We start from the raw sequence: 13,585 nt of genomic DNA, 5'->3' as shown, positions 1-13,585 counted from the left end.
TATACATATTGGTACCCCCCAAAAAAAAAGAGTTAGCTCTTGTCCCTCCCTCTTCCCTACACCTACCGGAAGTGATTGGAAGTACAGCGGAAGTGACGCAAGGCCTAGCGGAAGTGACACAAGGGTTAGCGGAAGTGATGCAAGGCCTAGCGGAAGTGACTGCGGCCGCGGGGTAGTGCTGTGACGAAGGAAGACGGCATTGTAAAAGCCGGAGCGAGGTTCGGCCTTCCCTGAATTCACTGATGTTCCGAGACTCGCAGGTGAGGGCGCCATCACCATGTCTGACCAAGAGGTAAAACCTTCAACTGACGACTTGGGGGATAAGATAAAAAATGAAGAGATTCCTGATTAAACTCAAGGTCATTGGACAGGATAGCAGCGAGATTCACTTCCAAGTGAAACTGACAACACCTCTCAAAAAACTCAAGGAGTCGTACTGTGAGAGACAGGACGTTCCAGTGAATTCCCTCAGGTTTCTCTTTGAAGGTCAGAGAATTGCTGATGATCATACTCCAGAAGAGCTGGGAATGGAGGAAGACGATATGATTGAAGTTTATCAGGAACAAATGGGGGGTCATTCCGCAGTTTAGACATTCTTTTTTATTACTATTTTTTTTCTTTTCGCTCAATCCTTTTTTATTTTTAAAAATAGTTCTTCTGTGCCTTGGTATTCAAAACGGAATTGAAAACAGGCACTCCATCTCTTTAAAACATCTGATAATTTGAATTCTGGCGCTCATTATTCATTATTGTTTGTTTTCATTATGCTGATTTCTGGTAATCAAGCCTCAGTCTTCTTGATATTGCCCACTCCTTTTATAAAAATTACGTGTGCCCAGAGAGGCCAGTTTTTTCAGAACTGTGCGTTTTCAGGTGATAAGATCGACCAATGCAAGTGTTCATAATGGTATTCCTGATGTTCAAGCACGTGGTTGCTTCATTACTGAACTGTGACTTTTGGTGGGAGATGGAAGTTTCTGTTTTTTTCGTTGTTGTTGTTTTTTGTTTGTTTGTTTTTTGGGAGAACTGAGCTGTGGAAAAATGACCTTTCCTTAACAACTTGTAGCTACTTTTAAAAATTGAGGGTCTGGACCAAAAGAAAAGGAGCATCACGTTAAGTCAAGATGATAGATAAGGGTGAGAGTAACGATTAATTCCAAAGATGGCTTCCCTGAAGAAAAATCATTTGAAGATTTTTGTTTTTAATCTTGTCAGAAGATCCCAGAAAAGTTCTATTGTTCGTTAGCAATTAATAAAGCTATACATGCAGAAATGAATACAACAGAATACTTCCGTTTTTTATTTTATGTGTACTTTTTGGCCTGGGATATTGGGTTTTAAATGGACAGTATCTGCACCAGCTTCATTAAAATAAACAATATTTGTAAAAATTGTAAAATATTACATAAATACAGAATAATGCAACATCAGGAGTATCCAGCTTGATGGGTCTTCCCAAAGGGGAACCCATCGGAAGTTCCTCTGCACCCCTTTCTATCACATCCCCACCAAGAGTAACTACTCTCCAAGTCTTAAGCAATAAACAAGGTTTACTGGCGTTTTTAAACCTATGATCCGAGGTAAGTGAGGGCATTTGCCCAGAATTTTTCAAAAAATTACCTCAGTTGGCTGGGCACTGTGGCTCATGCCAGTAATCCCAGCGCTATGGGAGGAGCCCTTGAGGCCAGGAGTTTGAGACCAGCCTGGGCAACTTAGTGAAACCCTGTCTCGACAAAAAAATTTTTAAATTAGCCAGCCATGCTAGTGCATGTCTGTAGTTTTGGCTACTCGGGAAGCTAAAGGGGAGAATTGGTTGAGCCCTGGATGTTGAGGCTGCAGGGAGCTGGGATTGCATCACTGCACTTAACTGGACAAAAGTGAAACCCTGTCTATTAAAACAAAAAAAACAATGGGGGGTAGGGAGAGTGGGAAATACTATACAGTTTTTTGTTTTTGTGTGTGTAGTTTTTTTTCCTTTTAGATTGAATAACAGGGTATTGTTTGTTGTTTGGCCTGGAGGGGGTGCTTGTTTATCCTTACCCTCCTTCCCATGGTGAGGCGCTGATGCAGAGTGTGTGTGGGGTCTCGCCCAGCCCCTTGACCGGCAGGGAGGGAGCCTCACGTCCCACCTACTTTTTCTTGTCACAGGATCACACCACAGCAACAGGTATAACTGCAAACCCTACTCCTCTCAGAAGCAAGTTGCCTCCTGCCCACCCCTTCGCTTTTGAGATTCTTTTTTCTGGTCCAATCCCAACAGACCGCTTTTCTTAAGGAATCATAGTTTCTAGTTTTTGCAGTGTTCATTTTAATGTTTTGATGCAAACACAGCCAACGTCATTCTATTCTGCAAATTCAGTTCTCCTTTCTCTCTCAATATCTCTCTCTCTCAGTGTCTGTCTCTCTCTCTCTCTCTCTCTCTCTCTCTCTCTCTCTCCCCCTCCCTCCCTCTCTCCCCCCTCTCTTCCTCACTCACTCTTGTCTCCATTTCAGTGATTATTTTTTTTTGGAAATAATTCCCCTCATTTTATGCCTCCATAAACCTCTGACTCCAGCAGATGGAACAAGGCTGCTTTTCCGAGTCAGCGGAATCAATGGGCCAGCTACAAGTGGGAGGTGAGTCTTACACACTGCAGTTTCACCGTAGTAAGTGACGTTGTGGCAACACCCACAGAACAAAAGGTTCACCTTTTTCATCTATTTTTACTTCTCAGGAGGCCCTGGTCCTGCAGTCTTTTAATTAGAGAACTGTTTTCCCCTTCTTGGCTCTGCACACATGTTTTCTGTATAATAGTAAACAGTAACCTGTGAGTCTCCCACATCCTGGTATGCTCTGGATCACAGACCACATTTTTTTAAACACACATACATACGTACATACATACACACACACACCACAGACCACATTTTTGAAACACACACACACACACACACACACACACACACACACACACGAGACCAAAATCTGTACTGGCTGACTCCTGGCAAGGCAAAGTAAAACCGCATTAAATTTGGCTCACTTGCTTTCTCTTTTTCTTTCTTTTTTCCTTCCTTCCTTTTCTTTCTTTTTAACAATTTGAAATATGATTTACATGTCATAATATTCATCCATTTTAAGTGTGCAATTCAGTCTTTCAGATTTTTTTACTGAGTTGTGTATTGGCTATTTCTTCTTGGAAACAGGGCCACTGGAGAAACATCTTGACCCAAAGCCACTCTCCCCACTTTGAAAACGGACCAGTAAATAGCAGAGAGCAAATTCTGTTTCACCCCCAAAATAGTTATTATTCATTTCATTGTGCCATTAACAGCTTACTTCCTGTGTTTTGATTCTGAGCTGTTCAGAAGCCACATTGCTTAGTTTTTACACTATCAAAAGATTTCTTTTGTGTTACAGGTGTTTTTTTTTTTTGTATTTATTTGTTTCTTAGTGGTTTAGTTGAGAGTCTTTAGCTCTTTGCTTTATCTGCGGGGCTAATTAGAGAGATTTGAAATGAATTTTTGTGGCATGACAGACTGTACATAAATATGTGGTATTCGGAGCTAAGCTTAAGCATTCACAGCATTCTTACTTTTGAAACTAGTGGAAAGGAAGATACTTAGAAACCTAAGTAGGGCACAGAGGCCGAGAACCTTTTCCTAGTTTTAAACTCTTATTATATAATTTGGCTTTAACTCTGTGAGTCTCCATTTTCTCATCTGAAGAACAGGAATTAAAATAACCACTTCAAGAGATTAGCCTGAGGATCCAATTCATGTGAAAGCACCTAGAACAAAATCAATTAAAAAAAAAAACTATCAGTATTCATTGAATATGAATCTTGAGGAACTTTGCTAGTGGTATAAGAATTCTGTTTGTCAGGGTGCATTAATAAAAGCATAGTGCCTTCTGCTAAACGAGGGTGTACTAGTTTGATTACTCACTCAACAAATAGGTCACTACTGCTGCCTGCCAGGCACTGTGGAAAGAATAGAGGACAGGAAGGCCGGGCGCGGTGGCTCAAGCCTGTAATCCCAGCACTTTGGGAGGCCGAGGCGGGTGGATCACGAGGTCGAGAGATCGAGACCATCCTGGTCAACATGGTGAAACCCCGTCTCTACTAAAAATACAAAAAATTAGCTGGGCATGGTGGCGCGTGCCTGTAATCCCAGCTACTCAGGAGGCTGAGGCAGGATAATTGCCTGAACGCAGGAGGCGGAGGTTGCGGTGAGCCGAGATCTCGCCATTGCACTCCAGCCTGGGTAACAAGAGCGGAACTCCGTCTCAAAAAAAAAAAACAAAAACAACAAAAAAACAAAACAACAAAAAAAAAAAGAATAGAGGACAGGAAGACAGGCGAAGGCGATGGTTACAGTATGGTTGTGCACATGGTGCAAATAAATATCTGAGTGTAAATTGTGCAAGGATTATAACAGAAACTTCTGGGATGTGCGTGTGCGTGTGAATCTTTCCAGCAGTGTAAGAGACTCTATTTTGATAAATTTATGCCTATAGGCATAGAAAATTTTTTCTGGAACAACTCATGAGAAATTAGTTACAGAGGCTTCATTTTTATGAAAGGAACTAGAAAAGCACATAGGGGAACATCTACTTTTTATTCTGCACATTTCTGTAAAATTTTAAGTTTCTAACTCTAATTTTTTTTTTTTTTTTTTTTTTCTTTTTAGACAGAGTCTCACTCTGTCACCCAGGCTGGAGCGCAGTGACTTGATCTCATCTCACTGCAACTTCTGCCTCCCAGGTTCAAGCAATTCACCTGCCTCAGCTTCCTGAGTAGCTGTGATTATAGGCACGTGCCTTCCACGCCTGGCACATTTTTGTATTTGAGTAAAGACAGGGTTTCACCATGTTGGCCAGGCTGGTCTGAAGCTCTAAGTGATGTGCCTGCCTCAGCCTCCCAAAGTCCTGGGATTGCAGGCGTGCACGACCACGGCCTAAACTCACGCTTTTGTCATTTGTTTGTTTGGTTAAGTGTCACTGGGCTTCTCTGATCAGTAGGCCGAAAGGCCATTTTTTAAATTTTTCTTCTTAATCCTTTCTCTACTGAAAACAAGACCTGTTACTTAAGATGGATAAATGATTAACTCTTTGAAATATAATTTGTCATGTTAAGCCATTTAAACATTAAACATAACATTATTATACTTAAAAAGACAAAGGTCATTTACAAGAGTGTAAGAATTCATCAGCCTACACCAAACTGTTACTAGCCTACTCTTGCCCAGGTAGTACTACTTTTATTCAATAGGTATTTTCTCAGTGCCTACAGCATACCAGGCATCCTTCTGGGTATTGGTAGATAAAACAAAGCCTTCAGCAAGTCACAGCCTGGATTCTAGTTGGATGAGCTAGACGATAAATAAGTAAAACAAATACACAGGAAGTGCTATGAAGAATGACTGGGGAGGTGGAGGGTGCTTTTTGTTTATTACACAGAATACCCTTTGGAGTTGCATTCACTACAAATAGAACAGTCAGGAGACCTGTCTGAAGAGACGCCATCTCAGCAGAGGCTTGCATGAAGGAAGGGAAGCGTGAGCCCTGCAAAGGAAAAACGGTTCCTAGCCAGCAGGACCTGGAAAGAGCCTCAAACAGGAGAGCTGAGCTCAGGACTGTCTGTGATGCTGTTCTGTTCGCCTGTCCTATTGCTCAAGACAGCTCATAATTCAGAACTTATTTTTTTAAAAGTAAAAATGAAACACTCATTACTATTAATACCTTTATGGTTATAGGACTTGGAATATGTGGTTCTGGGCATTGCTTCTTTTTTTTCAGATATAGAAGAAAACAGTTGATGTAAACTATACCTACTAAAGGAACAAATATGTATCTTACATGTCAAAAGGAGTTTAACTTTTTATAGCCATATTTATTTACAGTCACCACAATAATTTTTAATCCATTATCCTCACAAAACCTCATAAAACATACTTTGTAAACTATTGCAGTACATGCCTGTTTTCATTCCTTGTAAATTATGTAAATAAATGTTAGTTACTTCAAGGTCGTAAGGAAAAATACTCAGAGACAAACAAGACAAGACAGGGAGACATGTTGTTCTCCGCCTACTCTAAGGTGCCCGCCAGTAGGAGGAGCACTACGGTAGGTGAGTAAAACCACACACTCTAAAAAGCAAACACAAAAGCCCAGCCTCCGTTCAGTTCCCGCGGGGGCCCTCACCTGAAAATCAAGGGCTGGCTGTTCAGTGATCTCCGCGTCCCTTGGCATCTTCTTTCCCTTTCCTTTTGTCTATTTTCAGTTCTAACTCTATGAATTCTGACTAAAATAACTATTCTGTAACCAGTTGTTTTCATTATAACTGGCTGAGCACTAAACTAACCTCTTCTTTCCTCAAGCAGGAATCTGTGGGCAGATGGCTGTAAAGTGGTATTTCCCAACCAGAAGCAATCCCCCCACCTTCCCTTCTTGGAGACATTGGCAATGTTGACACTTTACATATATATATATATATATATATATATATATATATATATATATATATTTGTTGTTTTTTTTTTGTTGTTGTTGTTTGAAACAAGATCTCACTGTTGCCCAGGCTGGAGTGCAGTCATGGCTCACTGCAGCCTCGGCCTCCCCAGGTTCAGGTGATCCTCCCACCTCAGCCTCCTGAGTAGCTGAGGCCACAGGCACTCACCACCACCCCCAGCTAATTTTTTTGTAGAGATCGGGTTTTGCCATATTGCCTAGGCTGCGTATTTATATATAATAATATACTATATAACATATAGTATATCATGTATGTTATACATGTTATATAATATATAATATAAAATGTATGCTATAATACTACATATTAAAATATATATAAAATACTATAATATAGTATAAGATATAGTATGATCTATATCATATAGGATATGTAATATATGTTATATACTATATGTATATGAAAATTATATTTGTATCTAAATATATATTTAAATATGTTATATATATACACACACACACACATATATATATATATATATATATATATATATATATATATTTTTTTTTTTTTTTTTTAAAGAGAGAGTCAGGATCTTCCTACATTACCCAGGCTTGACTAGAATTCCTGGGCTTAAAGGAACCTCCTGCCTCAGCTGTCTGAGTAGCTGGGGCTACAGGTACACCCACTATGCCCAGCTCTCAGTTTTCACATTTTTTATTTTCATGACTATAGAGGAAACAGTCACTGTCACCAGATGCTGGTGAGCACCCTACAATGCCCGGGCCAGCCGCCAACAATAAAGAATGCTGTAGTCCAAAATATCATTAGCACCAAGGATGAGAATCTTGGATATGGAGAAATTGGGACAAATGACGAGGGGCAGAAATGAGGGGAGGACCTTGTTTACTGATGTCCACGGGCTACTTCCGGAGTGATAAACAGCAGACAGTTTTTGCCTCAATTGATGGTTATTCCCTTCTATTGATTGCTCTTTATTTTGTCTGAAAACTTGGGTGTGTGGCATAAGTAGCCCCATGGTAGCCCAGGGGCACAATGGGAGAAATGAAAAACGGAAGGCAGGTTCAGGCATGCCGCAGGACTGCAAGAGTAACCTTTCTGTTCTAAGACTTGAAAAAGTTTTCAGATCCTTGGTGTACTTTATCAGCAGAACGTTCATCTGCATATGGCATTCAGAAGCAAACTAAACTTTTTTTTTCCTCTGAGTCTTTTGTTTCCAAATCAATGGGAAACAAAGGATATCCCCGCTCCATTCAGACAGCTTCAATGATTCTCAAATCAACATGGGAGCAGTCGTTGGGCCATTTAAAATATACAGTGATTTTTTTTTTAAAAAAAAAAGCATACTTATTAACCTTGTAAACATTCTATAAAAGTACAAGAGGAACCTTTATAAAGAATAGCCAAGTGTTCTTTTTGTAGAATAGCCCTTTGTACTTTGAAATGTTCATGTCTATGAAATAGAATTGGACAGACGAGCCTAGGATAATGCAATTTCCATGTCTTCTAGTAATTGTTCTGTTAAAACATTATATTTCAGCTCTTAACACTCAGAAGATGAAGTTACTTCGCCCCAAGATCAGTTCCACTTTAAAAAAGCACTTTCGACCCATATTTAACCAACCGTCAGAGAGGATTCAAAAGAGGGCTAATTGAGCACTGAGTGTTTGAAGCATTCAAATCATGGCCCAGGTTTCTTCTTGAAAACACCAACAGCGCAGCCTGGCAGGAAGCAGGGATTAGACAAGAGAATCCATTGAAACTTGCCTTCCAAACTGGAAGAAAAACTTTCAGTAAGAAAGCGTGAAGTTTGAAATCACTGCATGTTATATTATTCATCTTTCAGACTGCCTCCGCCCTTATTGGATGGCATTTTCTCTTACCCCAGCCCTGAGCTGCCAACGTAATTCACCAAGAAACTGACTTTAGCAAGAACGACCCACCCTTCAGAGCAAAGTAGCCAACCCTTAACCTGGTTCTCTTTATCACTCGATTCTGTCCCCACTCTGTCTGCACACTATCTCTTCTATCCAAATGTTTTGTAATTCCCTCTGGTATTCCAAGGCCAATGAAATCACAGCCTCCAGTAAGGGTGCTAAAGCCGAATGCATTCACTGCTAAGCTGTATTTTTAACCCTTTTCACCCGCCAATTTCAATATTCTCAGACCTCAACAGAATCAAGTTATGGGAAGGCAAGCTGGAAAACCTCACGGGGGAGATTCCATGAAGAAGAGAGAAGCCTGGGTGTTTATCATTTAAATTCTGGTCCTCATCTCCCTTACCACCCCCAATGATAGAAGCAGCAGGAAACTAACAGTGATAATCAATAATCTAATAAGCTGAGCCAGCCTCAAGTTCTGTTGTTGTTGTTTTTTCCCTTAAACAAAACAAAAACAGGCATTCTGCCCAGAGCAGAGAGAGAGAACCTCTCTCCTAAAATCCCAGAAGTTTGCTGCCAGTGATTCAGTACATACCTGACAAAAAAAAAAAAATGTTGCTTAACTGGTTTGGTTGTTTCAGCTGGCTACTACCAAGAGAAGTAAACAGAACCTTATCATTTCAGTTAAGTCTGGCTTGAGCATTATTTTCAAGTAAATATTTATAATTTCAGTGCTGTTCCATTGCAAGCACTCTGTCTTCGGATTAGATTGACTGAAACATGTTCTTGGATTAGCCCGACTCCATAGCAACAGGCCAGTAGAAGCTGCACCCTCACCGCCCGTCCTTTCTGTGGCGGAGGAGGAGGTATTTGGTGACACTCGCCATCAGGACTGTGCAGCTCTCTTGCCAGATAGCAGCTGAATTGAGGAACATTCTTCCTTTGCCATTTGGGCTCTAGTTGATCAGGATTTTTGCTGATCACTTTGCACATCTCAATGAATTTGACACACGGGCATTTTTTTTCTCCCTCTCTTCATTCAGGAAGTGGAGAGCCCAGCCCGGAGATTCTCTCTGCTCCGATGATATAAACAAATTGTAGAGGAAGTCAAGTCAAACTTTCCCTTGCCGCTTTTGTTCTCCCAACTAGCAATTCAGAAAACAGAGCCAACTTTTCTTGGATGCCTTTTAAGATTGTCCTTTAACTGGAATGGCAGAAACCCTCTTGTTTTATTTTGTATCTGTAAAAACAAAGATTCTCCTAAACATATTTTGTTTTCAAAAAAGCAGAAATGCCCTAGAAATTTAAAAAAAAAAAAAAAAAAAGTTGTGTTCTGAGACTTTTCAAACCAAATTGCTCCTTTGTCATTACACAGTTACCTAATTGTTTTTCTTTCTTTCACAGATCTCCAGGCTAAAATACATACGAGAGAGCAATACCGATCTTTGCGTGGATAATAGCTAAACCTGAATAGAAGCTTCCAGGACCCTAATACACAGCCAAGGAAAGCTAACAGTTATGATTCGATAAAGTTGCCGGTGCAAGGCATGCGCCAGACAGAAAGGAGACACCATGTCTGTAATCTACAGACACTGCTTTAAACATCACATTTAATTAAGTCCTTCCCATGGTGGTGGCTACTTGAAGCCTTATCATTAACTTGTAAGATTTCATCTCTGGGTTTCACCAATGGTTCTGAGAATGAACATTTTCAAACGAGAGGCACCTGCTAATCCAGGAGACATTCTCACCACGCCTATTCCCGTCCTCTAGTGAAAGAAGCTCTATGTTAAATGACTGAAGGAAAACAGAAAGGGATATATAACAAAGTGTATGTAGGAGCGGCCCTGGGTGGCTTCCCATGCTGAGTGTTCTATTACATTAATCCTGGTGCAAAAAATAAAAAGATGCAACAGCCCCTTGGATATCAATGTGCCTGCGCTGTTTGTCCTCCGTCGGCCCTCTCTGTACACAGGTGGGTAGCCGGACTTCAACACAGCCCTATTCTCTCATGAAACCTATCAGTTCAAATACAGGCTAAAACTGTTTGCTGAGTTTCTGCGTTCTCCTCTGTAAAATGGGATATATGGTAGTTGTGTCCTATCGGTTAGAAATCATATGGGTCTAGATACAGAGATCTTGTTTAATCCAGTGTGTGGCTCCTGTTAGGTTCTCGATAAAAAAAAAAAATTGTTGTGATTATTAAAATTCATAACACTATGTGAGTTCTCCTCGGTCAGGAAAAACTGGCATTGCTAGAAGCTCAACCTTACAACATCTGCAGTGATTTCTGTCAGAATACTTTTCCTCAGTCATGATTTTCTCCTCCCTCTTTATCCATAAATATGCATATACTGTAGATATTTATAGACTAACAGGTATATCAAATCCTGTATGCAAATTGTAATTGACTGTGTAATTATTGAATAAACAGTGGATGAAAAGATAATGGTAGGTTCTGAAAGCCAGCTTTAATTCACATTTTATTTTATATTCATTTATTTGCTTGTCTACATTCACCTCTCTGTTGATTATTTTCCAGGCATGCTTTTCCCTCAAGCAGTGATCAGGCTGAGAAAGTGATTTCATTTATATTGCAAGAGACAGAGAAACAAACAGAAAACCCAGACTCAACCTGGAGTGCTACGGAGTGTGTGTCTTGGTAGTAGAAGCTGTGTGCGCCTCCAAACCCCAGAACTGTTTTTGAAGCTTTGATGTAGAAACACACAATACCAACAGTGACCCTAAATTTCTGTAAAACAAATAGAGCATGTACTGATGCAACTGCCATATACTTAAAGAATTCAACAATTGTCTTCCACCAGCTTTATCAAGTATCTGCTGCGTGGTGGATGCTAGGATAGAAACAGAAACAGCTCTGATTTGCCCATTATGCAGATGAAGCACATGCTTCAAGGGCCAGAAAAGCAGAGATAACATGGTACTCCTGTCCCACTGGCCAAATGACACAAGAAAATTCAGGAAAGTTCATTTAAATTTCAACATACAGATTTTTTTGTCCCTTCGAAAGACATACTTTTGTTGCTGGGCACGGTGGCTCACGCCTGTAATCCCAGCACTTTGGGAGGCTGAGGTGGGTGGATCATGACGTCAGGAGTTCGAGACCAGCCTGGGCAAGATGGTGAAACCCCGTCTCTACTAAAAATACAAAATTTAGCTGGGTGTGGTGGTGGGCGCCTGTAATCCCAGCTACTTGGGAGGCTGAGGCAGGAGAATCCCTTGAACCCAGGATGGGGAGATTGCAGTGACCTGACAGCGTGCCATTGCACTCCAGCCTGGGCAACAGGAGTGAAACTTGTCTCAAAAAAAAAAAAGAGAAAACATACGTTTACATGTTAGTTTTAATTTTTATTTGGGTACAGGTCTTGAGATAGTTCGGATTTGTGTTGAGGAATTTTTTACTCCCCCCCACTTTGGAGGAATATCCTTCCCTGACTTAAGGATGTTGGACTTGGCCCTGTGACTGTTGGCCAGGAAGATGCAGGCAGGTGTGATGCCAGCAAAGCCACTGTGGATCTGCATGGTGGGCCTGGCTCTCCTGCACTTCCGCCATCGCCTTGAGATGTGCATGCCTGTGTCCCGGGAAGATGGAAACCGACTGGAGCAAACTGGGACGCAGCCGCCCATAACTTGAAGCCCAGCCCAGACCCGCTCCTGCAGGTCATCCAAATGCCAGCTAACTTGCAAATGTTTATGTGAGAATAAATAATGACCACTTTAAGCCACTGAGTCTTGGAGTGATTTTTTGCATTATTGTGGCATTAATGTAGGCCTCATGATATATATAGGTTTTACTCTGGCCATGGCATACCAATACTATCCTGGGGGAGCTGGGGGGGATTTAATTTTTTTTTTAAATTCAAACTCTTGCATTACTGATTCAACTTTGTTTTGTAAATCAAAGTTAATCATTGTCTTTCATGTGCTAAATGAAATTAGAGGCTCATAATGTTTCAGTACAGCAGCATATGATTAAAGAGAAGAAAGGTGCGAGACACTTACTTATTCATCTAGATAAAGCCTTCATTCCACAAATGCTTCATTCAGAAAAAATGTTGCGCTTGTTAAAGGAATACTCATTCAGCTCTGTCGTACAAGACCTTGAAGATAAAGTTTTGAGTATTAATAACTCTTATCAAGTGCTTATGATGAGCAGGTATTGTTCTTACTGATTTGTCTGCATCAACTCCTTTAACCTTCAGAACTTAATGCTGTAGTTACTATGATTGCACCCATTTTACAGATGAAAAAACTGAGAAGCCGAGAGGTGAAGTGACTTACCCAAGCTTCCATGACTTATAAGTAACAGAGCCGGGATTCAATTCCAGGCCATCTGACTTCAAGGCCTACATTTTTTACCTGTCGTGATAAGACATGCGTAGTTTCTATTGACAGGGAGTTTATAGAGTAAAGAGGACAATAACTTTAAACAAGAAGACTCAATCATTACAAACCATGGGCAGGACTCTCATGGAAAAGAGCAGGAAACTATTATGAAGAGTAATAGAGAGGGTCGGGTGCAGTGGCTTACACCTATAATACCAGCACTTTGGGAGGCCAAGGCTGGTGGATCACTTGAGGTCAGGAGTTCAAGACCAGCCTGGCCAACATGGTGAAACCCCATCACTACCAAAGATACAAAAATTATCCCGGCATGACAATGGGAGCCTCTAGTCCCAGCTACTCAGGAGGCTGAGGCAGGAGAATCACTGGAACCTGGGAAGCGGAGGTTGCAGTGAGCCAAGATCATTCCACTGCACTCCAGCCGGGGTAAGATTCTGTCTCAAAAAATAAATAAATAACAGGAAGGACCTGTTTTAAACCGGTGTTCAGAGAAGTATTTTCCCATTAGGTGACATTGTCTGAAGAATAAACGGGATCAGACGGAAAAATGGCTGGGAGAGAGAAGAATGTTCCAGGCAGAAGAATAGAAGGGAGGTGAGTTTTGAGACAGCCTACAGGTTGATATGTACTCAGGACTGAAAATTGGCCATTGCTTCAGTGAGGCTGAGGAGGTGCGTATGTCTTTGACTTACTGTCATAGGAGGGTAGTTGGTCAGCAAATTTTTTGTAGAGAGCCAAATAGCAAATTCTTTAGGTCTTATAGGCCCTGTAGCCTCGGCTGCAATTACTGACCTCTGACATTGTCACACAAAACCTTCCACACAGAATGAGCGTAGCTGTGTACCAATGAAACTGTATATGCAGACTCTG

General features: G+C 41.0%; 1 pseudogene; it reads left to right on the top strand.

The window, feature by feature from the left end:
- Nucleotides 1-277: 277 nt before the first annotated feature.
- Nucleotides 278-590, top strand: LOC101038039 (small ubiquitin-related modifier 5-like; annotated as a pseudogene).
- The last annotated feature ends 12,995 nt before the right edge of the window (nucleotides 591-13,585 follow it).

This window comes from Saimiri boliviensis, chromosome 9 (genome assembly GCF_048565385.1).
Source record: "Saimiri boliviensis isolate mSaiBol1 chromosome 9, mSaiBol1.pri, whole genome shotgun sequence".
NCBI lineage: Eukaryota > Metazoa > Chordata > Mammalia > Primates > Cebidae > Saimiri > Saimiri boliviensis.
This window is presented reverse-complemented; position numbering and strand designations above follow the sequence as displayed.